Below are 20,491 nucleotides of genomic sequence, written 5' to 3'. Positions count from 1 at the left end.
TGTCCCCTATTAAAAATATTATTAACGGCTGCTGGTAGGTAAAAAAAAAAATCATAATATTTCCCTGTATTTTTCAGTTGTAATTCAGAATTCAATTTTATTGCACCTAACTCAAGTTAATATTATACAATACACTATACATAAAATAGTCAAGTCAAACGATGCTCGAAGTTAGGTCTGACAAAAACGTTAGGGAAAAAAAAGTAAAGGAAAAAAACCAAAAGAGCATAAAAAGTAATGAAATTAGCTTATTATTCCCAAAAATAACATTTTCTTAAAAGAATAATATATATTAAATTAATAAGAATCATACATATTATATAAAAAATTATATAAATTAATGTTAGAAAATTATTATTGAAATTTATTCTCAAAGCAACATATAGGTCAATAATCATAACACAGTAACAATACTAAATGGATATAAAATTTAAAAAAATCTAAAAATGTCCCTTTTTCTTAAAAAAAAAAAATTTAATTTAGGAAAAACTGCAAGTTGAGTTGGCTGCTATGCTAAGAGCATAAGTAATAATTGATCTCTTTGTTATAATAATATTCTTACATTACGGCTTAAAAGCTATAATAAGACACGCTTTTTTTTTTTACTTATATTATTTGATTGAAAAGTGTTACAAATAAAATAAAGTATTCAAGTAATAACTTTAAATAACTAATGAATTATTAATAAATATTAATTCATTACCTGAACAAATAATTAATATCAAATTATAAATATTATTATTCTAACATGAATTAATAATAGACATTGAATTCATTAGAAAACTACTCTTGACGATTATCCTTGGAAAAACACACAAGTTAAAAGTCATAGCAGAACATAATTATCATTCAATTGATTCAAAATTGAAACTTGCATAATATAATAGTACACTTGACTGCTTTACTATGATAATAATAATAAATATCAATTGCAAAAAAAAGAAAATAAGATTATTTGAACTTAAACTTGTAACATTCGTTTACATAATTTTATACTTATTGAAATTTATTTTCAAAGAAACATATAGGTCAAAAATAGGTCTGAAAATTATCCTAACAAATTATTTCAAATTTAGATGATTCTTAAATAAAACATTAAAAGCAAATTAACACACTTACCTTGGTATCAGCTACGGTTTTTGAATTACTAAAGAACACCCTGTTTAAGACGTAGGTACTAAGTCTTAACTAAAATATTACTACAGTCTACAACCTAACTTTTTGGATTCAGTAATGCTAATGGCTTATCTTACTTATGAAGGAATATGACGTCAAGAGGGGCAGTTCATAAATGACCCTACCTTGAGAAAAACACCTGCTTGAACAGCACATTATTTTTCATATCTGTACATGTTCCGTTTATGTGCCTCTATTCAGTACATACAATAGAAATGGAGATAAGATATTCAATGTCAATCATAGAAACACATGGTAGAAGAAGATTGAACATCCAAAAACAACACATTGAGAGTGTATACAATAGAATTTGTAGATAAGGCATTCTCTGGTCAATATTCAAAAGAAAACAATAAATTATGAAAACATACTGTGGTACAAGATTACAGAGCAAAAAGTATTCTTTCTTAAAATTTCAATGTGGGTGGCACTAATTCATGCACTTTAAGCGAGTTTGCTATTTATACTTTTATTTTTAGCTAGTTTTGATATATATCAAACTAGCTGACAGTTCCTCATACTGAGAAAAAATTAAAACTATCGGTGCTAATCAATATTGCATGCACAAAATTGAAAGTCTAACGACACAATTGAGTAATTTAACACTCCAATATTTTATACCTAATAATTTCACAGACTTTACTTTAATAGAGTGAACAAAGCTAGCATTTAGAAGTTCGTCCCATTAAACTAAAGATTAGTTTTATTCAGTATCATATGGCATGATGCTATTGTGCTCATGGCCAACTCACCGGAAAGCCAAAATTTACCACAATCAAGCACTTTTTTGTGGTATTTACTAGATTTGGAAGCTATAAAAAACCTCTAATGACTATTTATTAGCGTATTAAGAATATTTAGTATTGTTTAAAACACTTATCACAATTTCAGTCATACTAATTTCCAAATGTAATTAAGCATTTTTGTCATTAATTATGTTTAGCGATTTCTTACTATCTTCGGAAACGAATATTCACCTTATCTCCATTAATTTTGCTTTTGATTATTGCATACCTGCCAACATTCACTCTTTTCGAGAATGAATTTTCCAAGTGGTAGTAAAACAATTACCGAAAAACTATCTTCCTCAAAAATATATTTATACTTTAATCAGGTTGAAATCCGCTATCGCAACAACTAATATCTAATCCCTATGATACAGGATTGATCGTTAAGACACGGCTCCCAGCAGATCACCGAAGTCAAGCATCACTGGATACGGTCAGTGTGCGGGTGGGTGACCACTTGGATCAGTCTGCGTAGGGACCGAGGGTGTGCGGTATTGGTCCTCGTAAAACTGTTCTACCGTAAAGTGCTCGACTTCGCGTGCAGGTCGTCGGGATACCGAAGCGGGGGTGCCATCCCCTCTGCAGAGGATCAAAATTGTGATGGCTTGTCTTCGGATCATCCTCAGGGATGTTTCCCAGACCGTCGCCAATAGCCCATTGTGCAGCTCTAGTGCGACGTAAATGAACAAATCAATCAATATTTTTTGCAATTATTTATATGTAGTGGTGGTCAAACTAATTTAAAATTATTATTATAATTCAAAAAGTTTAGTGAAATAACATGAATTTCGCCAGCACTTATTTAAATATGAAAATAAAATCTTCCGGGAAAACCGGAAGAGTTGACGGCTATGTTATTGTAATGGTTATTTTTTCAGTTACAGTTGATTCTGAATTATTAATTTTTAGAGAAACAACTTTTAAAAGCAAAATAAACACGTTGTTTTAGATAACTTTAGAAAATACTGATTGGTTGACAAAGCTGTCATGTGCCATTCACGTTAATCCTCGAGTTTATCTGACAAACCGAATAAAAAATAATTAATTAATAAAGAGTGTGCAATAAAGTTTTTTTTTTTTTTTTTTTTACCCAGAGTTTTGAGCTTGTAAACATATCTGCTGCTATGTTTTAAATGTATGAAAGAAAGGAATCAGATATATTGTTTTAATGAACTAAACAACTAGACAAAACTGCTAAATTATAGATAAATAAGGGGTAGTACAATCAGGCATAATATGGTTTATTGTGCTCCCCATGCAAAACCACAAAAATGACTTAGAAGTTTGATTCTTGTTCAGAAGCCAGATAACCATAGTTTCGCCCCTAGCAACAAAATAACTTGATCCCTGATTGAACCAATATTCCCAAATATTGGCTCAATAAGGGTTGAAAGGGCCTCTATTTTTCCGATAATGGCCATATATAGAATTGTGCGATTCATATAATACTTCACAACAAATATCGCCCCTATGTAGAGTTGTCAGAGTCAGTCGATACTTTATACTAATTATTCTGCCAATATAGTCCCTATGTTGGTCTTATATGGGCCATTCTAGAGTCAATATTTTTGTTTTTGTTTTTATTACCGCCGTTGAACAGCCGACCCAATATTATGAGTTTGCGACTACTAATGTTCCACTCCGTAGCCTTGTAATTATGAATTCAGAAGACAAGGGAACTCCTGGATCAAGTATTGGGTGAAATTTTGCTTTCGTGGAGGACTTTTTGATTGCACTAATCCGCCCGCATTTGCGGAGGGAAACCACGAAAACCTCCGTTATCCTGACGGCAAGGGGACTCTAACCCTTGATCTACCACTCAGGATATTTTACGTCATCACTGTGATCGGTACAAGCAGGATATTGGCGCAAGCCGGCAATCAAAGTTATTCAAAATGTTCAATAAATACGGTTATCAGAAACACCTCGAATTATATAAGACAAACAGTTGTGATTTTTTTTTAAAAATTTAGTCTTTCTTAATTTTTTAGATAAACAATTATTTTTCCCAGTCTGCAATAAGTAATTAGCATATTGAAATTAAGTCCCTTAACACTTAAAATTGGCTCGTTAAAATTCCACAATTAGATCAAGAGTTATTCAAAATGTTCAATAAATACGGTTATAAGAATCACCTTGAATTAATTATATGAGACAAACTGTTGTGATTTTTTTTTTTAAAGTTTCGCCTTTCTTAATTTTTCAGATAAACAATTATTTTTCCCAGTCTGCAATAAGTAATTAGCATATTGAAATTAAGTCCCTTAACACTTAAAATTGGCTCGTTAAAATTCCACAGTTAGATCAAGAGTTATTCAAAATGTTCAATAAATACGGTTATAAGAATCACCTTGAATTAATTATATGAGACAAACTGTTGTGATTTTTTTTTTTAAAGTTTCGCCTTTCTTAATTTTTCAGATAAACAATTATTTTTCCCAGTCTGCAATAAGTAATTAGCATATTGAAATTAAGTCCCTTAACACTTAAAATTGGCTCGTTAAAATTCCACAGTTAGATCAAGAGTTATTCAAAATGTTCAATAAATACGGTTATAAGAATCACCTTGAATTAATTATACGAGACAAACTGTTGTGATTTTTTTTTTTAAAGTTTCGCCTTTCTTAATTTTTCAGATAAACAATTATTTTTCCCAGTCTGCAATAAGTAATTAGCATATTGAAATTAAGTCCCTTAACACTTAAAATTGGCTCGTTAAAATTCCACAATTAGATCAAAAGTTATTCAAAATGTTCAATAAATACGGTTATAAGAATCACCTTGAATTAATTATATGAGACAAACTGTTGTGATTTTTTTTTTAAAGTTTCGCCTTTCTTAATTTTTCAGATAAACAATTATTTTTCCCAGTCTGCAATAAGTAATTAGCATATTGAAATTAAGTCCCTTAACACTTAAAATTGGCTCGTTAAAATTCCACAATTAGATCAAGAGTTATTCAAAATGTTCAATAAATACGGTTATAAGAATCACCTTGAATTAATTATATGAGACAAACTGTTGTGATTTTTTTTTTTAAAGTTTCGCCTTTCTTAATTTTTCAGATAAACAATTATTTTTCCCAGTCTGCAATAAGTAATTAGCATATTGAAATTAAGTCCCTTAACACTTAAAATTGGCTCGTTAAAATTCCACAATTAGATCAAGAGTTATTCAAAATGTTCAATAAATACGGTTATAAGAATCACCTTGAATTAATTATATGAGACAAACTGTTGTGATTTTCTTTTTTAAAGTTTCGCCTTTCTTAATTTTTCAGATAAACAATTATTTTTCCCAGTCTGCAATAAGTAATTAGCATATTGAAATTAAGTCCCTTAACACTTAAAATTGGCTAGTTAAAATTCCACAATTAGATCAAGAGTTATTCAAAATGTTCAATAAATACGGTTATAAGAATCACCTTGAATTAATTATATGAGACAAACTGTTGTGATTTTTTTTTTTAAAGTTTCGCCTTTCTTAATTTTTCAGATAAACAATTATTTTTCCCAGTCTGCAATAAGTAATTAGCATATTGAAATTAAGTCCCTTAACACTTAAAATTGGCTCGTTAAAATTCCACAGTTAGATCAAGAGTTATTCAAAATGTTCAATAAATACGGTTATAAGAATCACCTTGAATTAATTATACGAGACAAACTGTTGTGATTTTTTTTTTTAAAGTTTCGCCTTTCTTAATTTTTCAGATAAACAATTATTTTTCCCAGTCTGCAATAAGTAATTAGCATATTGAAATTAAGTCCCTTAACACTTAAAATTGGCTCGTTAAAATTCCACAATTAGATCAAAAGTTATTCAAAATGTTCAATAAATACGGTTATCAGAAACACTTTGAATTATATATGACAAACTGTTCTGATTTTGTTTTTAAAAATTTAGTATTTCTTAATTTTTTAGATAAACATTAATTTGTGTTCCTTAATGGAATAATTTTTTTCTGCATATTTGTTCTGTATAACACATTTAGCTTAAAATCTATAATATTCATTTATTAAATTACATTCTTCATTTAATAATTTTACATTTAAAGTATCACTTGCTTTTTACTTAGTATTCTTTGTCTAAACGTTTAATAAATTATTTATAATTTTATTTTTTAAAGATATAATTAGGTAATTCAGTCGGAAAAAAATTGGATAAAATTCTATAAGTGACAAAATTCTGTATTAATCATGAATTTTATTTCTGAGAGAAAAAAAAATTAAGTTCAGCTGCCTAAGGATTGAGCGAAAATTAAAGAAAATACCAACGCATGAAAAATTACATTTTCGTTCGATAAGTAAACTTTAGTTCGATTTCATATTAAATTTTACATTTGAAGTATCAATTGCTTTACCATTTTTCTGAAAAAAATACTTTGATAAATTAGTTATAATCTTATTTATAATTTAAAAAGGTATTTTATAATCTAATGATTATCTTATAATCTAAAAAGGTAATAAATAAACTTTTCGTTACCTTAAAACAATCTATATTATTCATGATTATTATTTTATTTTTGGAAAACTTTAAAGAAATCACACGAAAATTAAATTTTTGTTTTATTAATAAATATTCATTGATTTCACTAGCACAATAATTGAAAACAAAGATGTTTTATAACGCAAATGGTAACCACTAGTAATGCAAATGGAAGTACTAATAGATTTTGCTGTCACATTTTGTACACTAAATTATTTGGTGAATGTTATCGTACTTCAGGAACTTAAGATTTTTAAACAAATACAGAGTTTTAAAAGTTTTGAATAGTAAAAGTATTTTCTCAACTCTTATTATTTACAGATTGGGAAGGAATTCTATTTAAAAAGAGTTTCCTTTACTTTTAGAAAAAGAATACTTTTCCATCTCGCGCTTGTGCAAGTAATTTTGGTTATTTTATTTATTTATTATTTTAAAAAAATCACTTAAAAAAAGAAGTTGAATTTACCTAAGAAATTTACCTTTATCGCCTGCGTTGGCGAAATGGAAAAGTACCGAATTTCCAAAATAAATGTATATGTTTATTCAGATAAAATTTAATTTTTATTTGGTTTGGTTATTTTTTTATTTTATTACTTTCCAAAATTTGCAATCACATATGTAGAGTTTGGGAAAACTGATCAATTAAGAGCAAAAGTTATGAAGATTACTTTCTATTGAGATAACAAATTAAATCGATTAGTGACTCAAGTTAGTGACATAATTCATAACATAATCTCTTAGTTGTAATAGTATTAAGTTCTTAAAGATAGCTCAGTGCTGACATCTATTAACAAAGTCTTATACTACCATCAGCAGCTACTATATTAGAGATTTATTTTAAACTAATACTGCCTTCTATATAGATTATTGAATAAAATCTTTATTTATCCTTTTTTAGGTCACATGCAGCTTATACATAGCTGTATTATTTGTCGAAATTATTTTTTATTTTAGGAACCTGGAATTAAGAAATTCTTTTTTAATAAAACGCTATAACACTTAATCCCAATTTGTATAATATTGTTTTGAGATTTACATATCACTAAAGCCTATTAAAATAAGTGCACAGTATTGTTCAATATTCTAAGACCAATTTGGGTTTTTCGTTACGGTTTGCTTGGAGAAGAGATATGGCTGGAACAATAAACAAATACTTAGACGCAAATTTAGAGCCAAACAGCAACTAAGAGTTAAGCCTGACAAGAGAAAAAAGATTTATTGAAATGGCTTAATGATTCAGGAGTAGAAATAAAATGAGTGATACTTTCTGCTACATTCAGTACTTATGTTCTCTTAATATTGAACGATTGAATTAAAATTGTGACGGTAGAAATATATACTTAGATTTCAATAATACTTTGATAACAAGTAGTTATATTGTTTTCTTTCAGGTGGCAGCACTAAGCCCAATAAAAGGATTTCAAAAAGAAAAACTTGCTCAAATTCAGATTGCGCCCTCTATGTTAGCAATAAAAAATCATTATCATACGCATTAAAAAATCATATATACTTCCAGAGATAATTAATGAAGAATTATAATTATTATCTCTGTCATATTCATATCCGTAGAAAGATTAATCTTTTTATAAATCTGAAAATTCATAATTAAAAATAATTTCGCAAAAGGAAATGATTATTGTTCTACAACATTTTTTTTAAGAATTATAGAAATATTGAATAGATGTCGAACATACATCTATGTAAAATGTAAAAAAAAAAAAAAAAATTAATGTAAAAAGAAAATAATAATCAAATATTTTGGAGAATAACATATTTTGCTGCATGTATTTAAATTTTTTTTTTCACTGAAAACTATTCAGGGGGTAATAGATAAGAGGGTAATAATGCTATTAAAGCAAATGTAGAAAATTAAAATTAAATAAATAGAATATAATTTCCTTTTAAACAGTGCTTATTTTTTCACTCATTTTATGCCTTAATAGATGCGCTTATTTTATTTTATTTTCTCTTAAATATAATTTTTAAACTTAATCTTAACGTATTATTTAAACGAAATAGTAAGTTTATGTTCTTAAAAATATATATTTGTGGAGATTTAATTTTTGACTGCGTCAACCTTCATCTATCAAAAGGTACCTCTGGACAATCCATCATTAACGGCAAGTTCTTATCACAGCTGCAGGTCACCATTGTGGGGATTTAATTTTTATAGTGGTAGTTACACCACATTACTGGTCGCCAATGTGGGGATTTAATTTTAGACAAGGTCAACCTTTATCTATCAAAAGGTACCTCATGATAGAATCAAGTTAACATGTCTTATATACTAGTGATTTGGTATTTAATATTTATAGTGGTAGTTACACCACATATTTAACTTAATCTTCATTTTAGCATCTGTGCTTGTCAAAAAAAAACACGCACACACGTATGAATTTAAAAAAAAAAGAAAAAAGATTTTGGTAATTTTAAAATTCAATGAATGAAATCACACAATTTCAAAAGTAAGTAATGAAATAAGCTAATAGCTAAATTTTGAGAGTTTTGAACCCAAGTAAACAGAATTGTCAATTTTTTTTTCTCTGTTTCCTTTTTTTTCTTCTTTTTTTTTCTTTCTGTTTTTAGAAATGGGTTTAGATTTCTAGTGAGTGAAAAATATTTGAAAAAATGTTATAGCTATCTATCAAGATCCTCATCGAAAAACCCCCAGTTTAGGAAAAATTATAAAAGTGTTAACAACAAAGTTTCATCTCAAAGTGATAATCTCAAAATTTAGAAAAATTATAAAGTGATAACATGGAACAATGAAAAAACGATAAAATAATTTCATTGCTTTAATTACTTTTTTTTTTACAGAAAATAAAAACTATATGGATGTAGTAATATAAAATTTAAAAAAAAAAAAAAAAAAAAAATACAGCATTTTTAAATAAATGTGTTAACTACCGTGAAAAAAAATTCTTAATTTTTTTTTTATAATTTATTATTTTTAACATTTTTAAATATTTTTATCACAGCTTTCATTATTTTATATCCATTATCATTTCATATTTTTTCTTACTTTTTAGGTTTTACATTTTTCTGGGTATTTTTCAATTTTTATGATTAATATTCTATGTTTGATTTTTCTGCTAAATTCTTCTGAAAAAGAATTTTTACTCATTGGCAAAATGGTTCTCGGTTTGGATTTCATGGTGTCCTCACTCTACAACTACTATAATATCAAGAGTATGTAATAGTAAACAGTGCGCATGCGTTGCTATGGCGACCGCTGCTGCTGGAGAATTTTTTTAGAATTCTTTCTTTCTCTTTTAATTGTGTTATGCATTAAGTTGGTGAGTTTATTTTTTGAGATATGGGACCAGAGAGATCCCATAAATACTTCTTGAGTTGAGAATGAAAGAGAATTTCATCATTTGAACGAGATTTTTGATTTTATTGTTTTAATTAAGAATCAGAAATTCTAACCTACAGTTCAAACTGGATCGTTTTCAATACTTATTCAAGTGAATATCGCTAATAAAGAGGGTCCAAACTGATTGATACGGTCCCAAAAGTTAGAGTTGAATCAAGAAAAAAACGATGCCAAATCCTAAACTAACCGAGGCAGAAAAAGCCAAAGCCCATTGAACGTAGACGGGAATACCTTAAACGTTACATACAAACGGAAAAACGAAAGGATTCCGTTCGCAAACGCAAGCATGAAGCCCGTCCCTCACAAAAGTACCAAAGTAGTTAAGAAAATTGAACCCTACCGAAGAGCGAATGGTGACTTTCCGAACCCCTTTCATGCAAATACAAGAACTGGGTGTTGATCACCAGTTAGGGATAAAAGGATCCACTGTCAACGTACCCAATAATTTGCACAAGACCGTAGACTGTCTTCCACGCAATGTAAATTATTCATTCACTATTCATGTAAAATTGGAAAAAAAAAAAAAAAAACTAGCTTTCAAATTATATTTCGTGTATGAACTTGTGAATCCGAAACGGTTGTATGGTGCAACTTACTATCTCCATCAAACACCATTGTTACCAATCCGAAAATGTTAATATTGATCTCGATTGGCAGTTCAATGTCTGTTCAGTCATCAAAAGAATTTACACAGAATGTGTCTGAGCTGTATTTAAATATGTCTACTAAATTCTGTACCGAGCAGTTCAGGATTAACAGTTAAAGATGTCCAAGATGAAAACACATTAAAGTTTCTTTTCCGAAAAAAATTAGATAACAACCATTTTGCCAATGTGTAACCTGTAGTCATTTTGCAGTGAATCGTATTATATTTTTCCTTGTTTGCTTGAAACAAAAAAAAAAAATTTTTAAAGTTTCAGTACAATATTTTTTTTTTTTTTTTTTGAGTGAATTTTGGAAAGGACAGTTGATTTTCTTAAAAGAAATTTCTTGCGATTGTGTATGGTGCATTTTGATGTAGTCATTCAAAATGCATTGCTAGCGAGTGTTTGGTGTTCTGAACTCAACGAAAACAAAATTTAGAAATCGAATGCATATCTAAAAAATATGTAAATAATATAATATCTGTTTGCGAGAGCGTTCCTGCTTGGCCATTCTACAATTGCAAAAAAACATTTGATGCATGAGCGTCTAAGAAAAACAGATGAATGCTAAAAAAAAACCTTAACAAAAAAAGCTTTGCTGTTATTAACAACACAATAAGACATCGGATTTAATTCAATTCAATCGTTTGTAGCAAACAATTTAAAAGCATCTGTTTAAATATAATATGTATAATCCGAAATAATATGTCTTGGAATATTAAATCCAAGACAATCTTCAATTTTCATTCCCTTTTTGAAAAATTTTTTCTTAAAGTTTTTTCTGTTAAAAATGAGTCACTCGCAGTTTTACTTTATTTTTATCATGGTCTAATCATCCAATTTATTGTTACACATATGACATGTTAAAAGCGTTAAATTGTGAATTTAAGGATCCAAACTTCTTAACATGTTAAATCGTCAGTTTTCATTGAAGATTAAACAGATCATTGAATATTGAGACTGTTTTAAAAACATTAAATTGTTAGTTTCAGGACCCAAAGTTCTTAGAATGTTTATCTTTAATTTTCATTCAAGATTGAGACCGTTCAGCAGCAACAAAAATGTTAAAAATGTTAAATGGTGAGTTAAATACTCCAAAGGTCATAGAATGTTTAATCTTTCAATTTTCATTCTCTTTACAAAAATTTCTTCTTCCTCATTCCCTTAAAAAAAAAAAAAAGAGATAGAGAGAGAGAGAGAGGGAGAAAGACAATTTTTTTAAACTCTTAGTTCATAAATTGAAAACGTAATAATAACAGTACAGTAATTTCAACCTTTAACCCCTTAACGATCGGTTAATTTTCAAGAAAACGGTCATAAAAGTGCCTATTTTTTTTAGTAGATGCTGATAGATTAGTGTTGACATTTAGTTTAAAATAAACTCACTACCTACAATTACCTTAAAAATATCCTGGTACTGCCATCTGGTGCGTAAAATAAGAACTAAAATGTTTTCCAGGCAAAAGAAATAAATTAGTTTTATTCTTATTGGCACGTTATTACTGAACACTCCAGCCCGTCAATATCACGGGAGCGAGAAATAGAGGGCGAAACCTCACCCCGTCATTTTCACGGGTTACCCATTGGTCAAATGATTATTCTCTCTGTATTGACTCTGTTAAACGCCGCAACATTTCAAATCATGGGTTGCAAAAACTGTCTCAATTGATGTTTGTCGTCGGATTGTTTTTCAATTCCTGCCTATGTACGCGTTTCAAGACGTCACGAAATACTTTTCCTTCTTCAGTATTCACATTTATATTGAAATCACGGTGAAGTCAGTAATTATAAGTTAATAATAAAAAGAATATAGAATATTTTAAATTATTATTATGTAAATGCATTAAAAATGCCTGTTAATGAAAATAAAAAGAAAGACAGCAGCGGTCGCCATTGCAACGTATGCAATGACGACGCATACGCACTGTTTACTATTACTCTTGAGCACAGTTGAACAGTGTCATGACGTCCAAATAAGTTGCCCACGCCATCAAACCCAAAACAAGACCCATTTTCCAATGAGTAAAAAGGTAAAAGAAAGAGGAAAAATGCTTGAATTGTTACGAATCCATTTATGAGACATTAAGCATAAATTTAATCTAATTCGCCTAACACTTAAAGTGCATTTGTTTAATTATGATTTAAATAATTCGTAGCAACCAATTTTGGATTATTAAATCAATTTTTATTCCTTTTTTGGGGACTCTTATTTATTTTTTTCTTGAAAGAAAAATATGGACGAGTCGCAAAATCTCATATCAACTTTTACACAATCCAATCGTCTTATCATTAACAAATTAAAATCATCTGTAAGAATGTGGTTTCATTAATCTAGTATAAAAGTTCGAGGAATATTAAAACTAACCAGCTTAGTCGCGATATAACTTTGTCAATGCAATTACAGCGCTGAAGAGATATTTGGGCGAGATAATCTATTACAAAACTGCTTCCAATTCTCCGAACTATTTCATTTTAGCCCCATTCTATCAAGTTTACTTAAGAAAAGACAGGAAAAAGAATTAATAGTTCCTGTGTCTTGAAGGATCCAATAAAACCTCGTTTATTCTGTCCGTTTAACTAACTGCAGGGGAAATGAAATTGGCGACTTTTGTTCTCTGTTCGCCAATGTAATTATAGCCAGAACAGAAGGACGCTATAAATATATCTATTCTTTCCCAATAAAATGAGGAAAGTTGATTATCTACCACTAGAACTGAAAACTTTCACTTATATTGAACTATCGTTTTAAATGGTGAGGATCATTTGTTGAATTTTTTCTAGACAGATTAGAATTAATTTTATTCTGGTTATCTGGTAGTATAGTCTACGGCAGTGGTGAGGATCATTTGTTGAATTTTTTCTAGACAGATTAGAATTAATTTTATTCTGGTTATCTGGTAGTATAGTCTACGGCAGTGGTGAGGATCATTTTTTGAATTTTTTTCTAGACAGATTGAAATTAATTTTATTCTGGTTATCTGGTAGTATAGTCTACGGCAGTGGTGAGGATCATTTTTTGAATTTTTTTCTAGACAGATTAGAATTAATTTTATTCTGGTTATCTGGTAGTATAGTCTACGGCAATGGTAAGGATCATTTTTTGAATTTTTTCTAGACAGATTAAAATTAATTTTATTCTGGTTATCTGGTAGTATAGTCTACGGCAGTGGTGAGGATCATTTTTTGAATTTTTTCGAGACAGACTGAAATTAAATTTATTCTGGTTATCTGGTAGTATAGTCTACGGCAGTGGTGAGGATCATTTTTTGAATTTTTTCGAGACAGATTGAAATTAATTTTATTCTGGTTATCTGGTAGTATAGTCTACGGCAGTGGTGAGGATCATTTTTTGAATTTTTTCGAGACAGATTGAAATTAATTTTATTCTGGTTATCTGGTAGTATAGTCTACGGCAGTGGTGAGGATCATTTTTTGAATTTTTTCGAGACAGATTGAAATTAATTTTATTCTGGTTATCTGGTAGTATAGTCTACGGCAATGGTGAGGATCATTTTTTGAATTTTTTCTAGACAGATTAAAATTAACTTTACTCTGGTTATCTGTTAGTATAGTCTACGGCAATGGTGAGGATCATTTTTTGAATTTTTTCTAGACAGATTAAAATTAATTTTATTCTGGTTATCTGGTAGTGCAGTCCACAGCAGTGGTTCACAATTTCTTCTAGCTACGGAACCCTAAATAATCAAACTTCTTTTGGAACCTCGACTTTTAAAAAACGTTTAGCAGGAGTAAATAAGCTAATAACAAAAAAAAAAAGAAAAAAAAAACGATTAATTAATTCAGAAATATTTAATTTGATTGTAATTTTTTTCATTGTTTCATCATTCAGTCTTTAAAATTAGGATTTTTGTTATTCAGTTGAATTCGTTTGTATGCTGTGGCTACGTTTTCGCTGTATAAGTTAAGTCTAGTCATTTTTGCGTATAAATTGAAGTTGAATAAAATAAGCTCAGTTATGGGCTTTGAAAAATAACTGTTATAAACTGTGAGACTGGTTATCAGAGAAAAAAGATTTTTATTCTTGAATTTGTTTATTTTATTTTAAATTTCAAAGTTTGATTCGAAATACTAATGCGATCATTTGTAAATTCATATTTTTCTTTAGAAATTTATTTAATAAATTGTTACTGCAAATTTCAATTTTACACAAGTAATTTGATAAAAATAACCTTAATGTAAAATATATGATGGATTATGGGTTTGATATAAATGTATTACAGGTCTCAAAAAATTTTACCGGTTAAAAAAAAATTACAATTCACGACCCTGCTACGGGAACCTAAGGGACCGCGGAACACCATATTTTTGATTTAAAACCAATCCACATTTGTCTGAATCAAGGGAGAGAAACCATGAAACCTCTGTTGTTGTTGACGTATGCCTGTTTAGGCAGAGGGGGTGCGATTGTTCTTGTTTTCCAGTGGCGCCATCTATGGCCAAGAGTTCGACTTCTGCCACACCATGCGTCCCACCCGTTTATAGGGCGGACCCATTCATACATCCATTCTTTCATCCACAGATCGTAATTTTGATCTGAATCAGAGAACGATCGATCTCCAATCCAGTACCCCCAGAGGTATTGATTTGTTATGGGAACATGGAGGACTTTTGCGACTCGACAGATTTAACGTGCATCAGTCACTTTACAACACGAGGAGTCTTCGGCCGGCGGTGTTCGAACCCACGAACTCTCGGACATGGGCCCAACGCCCTACCAACCAGGCTATCCCGGCCCTCTCTTGCGACTAATTTAACATGAAAGGGATTCAAATTCACTATTTATAAATCATGATTGAACGGCGTTTCATGTTTGAATTTACACTTGTGTCTTGGGTGCGAGAGAAAAAATCTTTATATGTACACATACACACATATCACATATTTCCTGAAATAAACACCTAGAAGTCGAAGTGCCATTAACAAAATCTCCAATCTCTGCTGAGAAGATATTTCAAATGAGTAAATATAATCTAAAATTCTAAATATCACGAATACCAATTATTAGCCTCATAGTTACTGCTGAGAGATATGTCATTCATATATATCAATATATCATTGATGAGCTCTGCTATTAATAAGAACTCTCCAGAAAGCATCACTCAGAATGCTCACTTTGGTACATTTCTCTTCTTTTCTGAGCTAATGACAACTTTTATATATTCCCTACTGCATCCTGTTGGTTGCCTAAAAATTTAAGATGCTGAAGGATTGAAGGTCTCGCAGCATTTTACATTTTGAGTTTAATTAGTTGTCAAGTGGCTCAGTCCTCTAATTATTTCATGTTTTGAGTTTGATTGGCTGTCGCAGGAGTTGAAGATCTTCAATTATTTTAAATTTTGAATTCAATTGGTATTTAGAGAGGGGTAAACCTCTAACTACTGCGTGTTTCAATTTCAGTTGCTGGTTGGAAGGCTGATGACTTCTAATCATTTAAAAGTTTGAGTTCGATTTTCGTTCAGTAGTTAGAGAGATCAGACAAATCATTACAAATTTTGGAAAGTTAAAAATTCTTAATCACTTAAAATTTTAAGTTTACTTAGTTGATGGAGTTCTGCGGACTACAGAATCACTTAAAATTTTTAAATCAGGTGGTTACTGGAAGGCTTAGAGACAGTAACTACTTCAAATTTTTATTTTGGTTGGTTAAGAGCTGAGGACCAAATCACTCCAAAGTTTGATTTCAATCGGCTGCGGTTAACTAAAATATATTGGTGATCTGTAAAGCTTTCAAGGGTGACCTTTAAAGCTGTAATTTTACTGACACACCCACTAAAGCAAAATAGAAGAAGAATTTGCCCGATTAAATGATTTACCAAACATTTTTGTTTAAAGAAATTCTCTGGTGAACAGTAAGGACTTGGGCAACAGCTACTTCATTATTATTTTCTGATCAAGAAAAAAAAAAGTGAATTAAGACCCTCTTCAAGCATTGCTTTTTGATCAATAGAAAGAGTTGAAAAATAACAGCACAAGTGCTATCATCTGTCTAATAAAAGGTTTTTGTTTCGAAAAATTCTATCATTAATAGTGAGATTCTGGCAACAGCTATTTCATGCTATTTTTTGATCCACAAAGAGAGGCAATTAAGATTTTACCCATATATTATTTTCTAACCGATAAACAGAGTTGGAAAGAGAACAAATTTTTTCTTCTGACCAAAAGCGGGTGTTACTGTAAACTCTACCAAGTGTTATTTTCCTAAGCGAAAAACACAAGTCGCACAAGATTAGCACTATTAGTTTGAAAAAGTTATATGAAGAATATATTTCTTATAAATGTTATGTTTAATTTGCTAATGATTGATAATCTACAAACACATACATTTCGTGATTTCTTAATCCAATATTTATTTGAAGTCATTTTCAATAATGAAACAATAGCTATGCCAAACATAAGAATTGAGAGAAGATCTCGGATCCATTCCAAACTGCCATTAATCGCTAAAAATATATATAAATAAAAAAAAAGAAGAAAAAGGAAACTAAAAAAAGGGGGAGTGATGTCTGTAGGTCTCTCTAACGTGGGCTGAATGTAGGCGTTCCAATTTGTCCACGTTCCATGGAGGTTCCAACGGCAATACGAATAAAGACATTGCTTCTCAATACGTGACCAGATTATTGCCCAACGTCCGCTGCCAGTTCATTAGCGAGGAGAAGGGAAAAAAAGTTCTTTTTAGGGGGTGGAGGAAGAACAAAAAAGGAACAAAGGGGAAGGAAGAAGATCGTTACTACAACTCGCATGCTAGAAGAAAACTTTCATCATGCCTCATTGAATACTGTTGCCGGAACAGAAACAAAGAGAAAAAAAAATCTGGAATAAAAAGATTCTGGAATTATTGTCTGACCGTTGTCCAGCTACCATCCCTACCCTCTTCTTCTGTCTTTGCCAGGGGTTAAAAGAATGTTCTGTAATTATCGAAGAATTCTGAAGGTGTCGTTTGTCTTTTTCTTCATTTTTTTTTTCTTCGTCTTTTGTACTTGATCGCCTAAGAAAGGTGGTAGAGCATTAAGTTCTCAATTACGATTCGCTTCGTTTAGAAAGTAACTTTAGCAGTTGTGACACGTTCCAGAATGTTCCGGCCCATCCTCAGATGTTCGATTTCATGCTGCAGTAAATACACGCTTAACAGCGGTATGAAAATATTTTTTTGAAGACGATTGCGAAAAGTGATTTGATTTAATCTTAAACAAGATTATACAAGAAAAACTCACGTTCTCCAATTGTTTCAAATTCGATTAAATGTGTTGGGCATAATATATTGCATCACTGATAGAATTATAGCTTCCATTCAGTAACCCAAAGTAATTTTTAATGTACTAAAATGCGATTGTATTGATTCACGAATCATTTATGAAAAGGTAAGACTTAATTTAGGAGGGCAGTCAAAATACAATGGGGATACATAGCGGGGACAATGTCTCTCGCATACAAGATATCAAAATATTAACAGCTAGGTAATATTGCAATATTTCATGTTAACACTTTATCCTCCGCAGTACTTCCAATAATCATAGGAAAATAATGTTCTTAAAATAAAAATGGGCAATTTTTTGTTTTTCAAATTCCGTATCGTTTCATTTTAAAAACAGTTAAAAACCTATGTACAACAATTGATACAACAATTTGATTGTCAAGTTCTTTGAGTCAATTTGAAAACTATCTATTCAACTGTCTTTATTTTTAAATACAAGTACTGATTCATATAACTCCCAATTCATATTTACATTTATGTATAACGACGTTATTTAGAATTATTGAAAATGCTATAAAAAGTATTTTAATTGCCTGCTGATTGATTTTAAGAAAATTCAAGAAATGATTGAAGATAAAGTTCGTAATTGTCTTCCCAGTTCTAAAATAACTAGTTATCTGAAGAATGACGCATCTCGTACTTAGCTTCATCAGACTAAGATAGTTCTTATTTCGATTACTTTTACATTTTGATTACAAGAAAATCATTTCTAGAACTTTTCTTCAAACGGAAATAATTTGGGTTTCTAATCGCTTTAATGATTTTCTCTGAAAGTATTTTTTTAGAAGCTACTCATCGCGACCATTTAAAATTGGTTATTTTCTGTATTTCTTAGACAACTTATACGTGCAGGAACATCCTAGTCGAGCAGAGAATGTCTTAATTTTGACTGAAGAAAAAGTTCTTATGGACGGAAACATCTTGATTTTTTATTTATTTATTCATTCTCCATTCTCTATGAAAAGAGGCGATGTTAAACACCGTCAAGCCAGGCAGAAAGTGAGTCCATATTTGGCATAATCAGGAGATAAACAGTTCAGAATTTGATTGAAGAGAGACTACCATATTTTTTATCATCTCTGAGAAGCAGTCTAGATTATGAAAGAAGAAGTAGTCTATATTTAGTATAATTAGGGATAGACTATCCAGATGTTGATGGAAGAGTCCCTGTTTAACATAATCCGGGCGAAACAGTCTATAGATTTTTTGATGAGCTTGTCTATGTTAAGCAGAATCGAATAGATGCAGTTTAAGTTACAAGTTTTTTCTGATAACATTTTAAATGATTGCCAGTATTTCTGACTATTCTTTTAGAATTTATTGAATGTTTAAAGCTCAAAACATACACAAATTGTTCCGTTAAATTCATATAATGTGGTCTGAATAATTTTTTAATGTTGCTAAATTCTTTTATTACAATATCATCAAAATAAAAGTACATTTTTACATTTTATTGAATAAAATAAGGTAACAATGATTATTTAAAACAATATTTTATTGATATTAGTGTCGTTAAATATTATGATAGCTTTTATTAAAGAAATTTCATGCTGAAATTTTGATATTTATCCAGTTCGTTTCTTTAAAATGTTGAAAGATAGTACTACTATTGGTTGAAAAAGAATAGTATTTCTTTCTGATACATCACTCCCTCTGATAATAGTAATAAATAATGAAAATTGGAACCTGTCGGAAGTTAGATTCCAAGAGAAAATCACAAAAACGGGTATGGAACAGAACAAAAAATATGCTTTTTTTCCTTCCAGAAGAAATGGATAAAAATATCAACTCACTAGATCAGAAAGGAGAACAAAAAAGTTCGAAAGAGAACAGGCGGTATATAAATACATCAAATGGAAGCAAAAGAAATGCCATAAGAGAAATGATTGCTGTCATCTCTTTGTTCGAATGAGATGGCAAAGGCATTGGGTCCCAGGATAGAATCACGTGGCCTACCGGGTGCGGTTGCGGTTACAGAAAAGCTGTCGGACCGACGTGAATATGGAATGAGGCGGTTGATGAGTTTAGACAGTTCAATCTCATGGCCCAATGCGTATCTAGCCTTTTGTATTCCCAAAAAGAACAGAGCTGCAAGAGTGGGGGAGGACGAAGAAATATTCTATCGGTGCCAGGAGTGAATCCAGATTACGGCGTCGCTCATCCAACGTCAACCATATTTATATATATAAAAAAAAGAACCATTTTTTGATCTAAAATCTGCCATTTCTTTTATCAGTGCTATGATTTTTAGAACTCAGAGCTGGATTGAATAAAATGATGGAGGGAGTAACGGACGTTCTACTTTTATGGTCTTATCATTCTTCCTGAAATTATCAGCTCAATTTTATGGATTTCTGTTCGTGGGACCATATTATTGCTTTCCAGATCTTTAGAGGGGGAAGTGAATTCTAAATCTGAAGGTGACAGCTCCCAATGATGTTCCTCCTATGGGTTTTTTAATAGTTTAAGAAAATCGATCTATAAAAGAGCATATTTCTCTCAATTTTGAAATTTAAATCTTTCTATTATGTCTTTATGAATACTATTTTGGTAGATTCCTGTCCATGAATTGCATTTCATTCATTCTCAAATTGCTAAAATGAAAATAGAAATAAGGCTTTAAGCAGCGACCATGAAATCAATCTATTATTTACTTTAAGATTACAATTACGTTATTTTCAGTCATAATAGTTAGTAAAATTCAAACTGTTGTTACAATTAACAAACCACAGTTCTACTGTGAATCGTG

The 20,491-nt window shown here is 30.2% G+C and overlaps 1 protein-coding gene across 2 annotated transcripts in view; it reads right to left on the bottom strand.

Annotated features, from left to right (window-relative positions):
* The window catches only part of LOC107454784 (uncharacterized), a 39,166-nt gene extending 37,906 nt beyond the window's left edge, over nucleotides 1-1,260 (bottom strand). For both annotated transcript variants that reach the window (XM_087169179.1, XM_087169180.1), the window contains exon 1: nucleotides 1,120-1,260. The gene's annotated coding sequence lies outside the window, so the exon portion shown is untranslated. The remainder of the gene's footprint in view (nucleotides 1-1,119) is intronic.
* Nucleotides 1,261-20,491: the final 19,231 nt, after the last annotated feature.

Source organism: Parasteatoda tepidariorum, chromosome 8 (genome assembly GCF_982258835.1).
Source record: "Parasteatoda tepidariorum strain Cologne lab strain chromosome 8, Ptep-v5.0, whole genome shotgun sequence".
NCBI lineage: Eukaryota > Metazoa > Arthropoda > Arachnida > Araneae > Theridiidae > Parasteatoda > Parasteatoda tepidariorum.
Note: the sequence above shows the minus strand (reverse complement) of the source record. Positions and strands in the feature narration are given on the sequence as shown.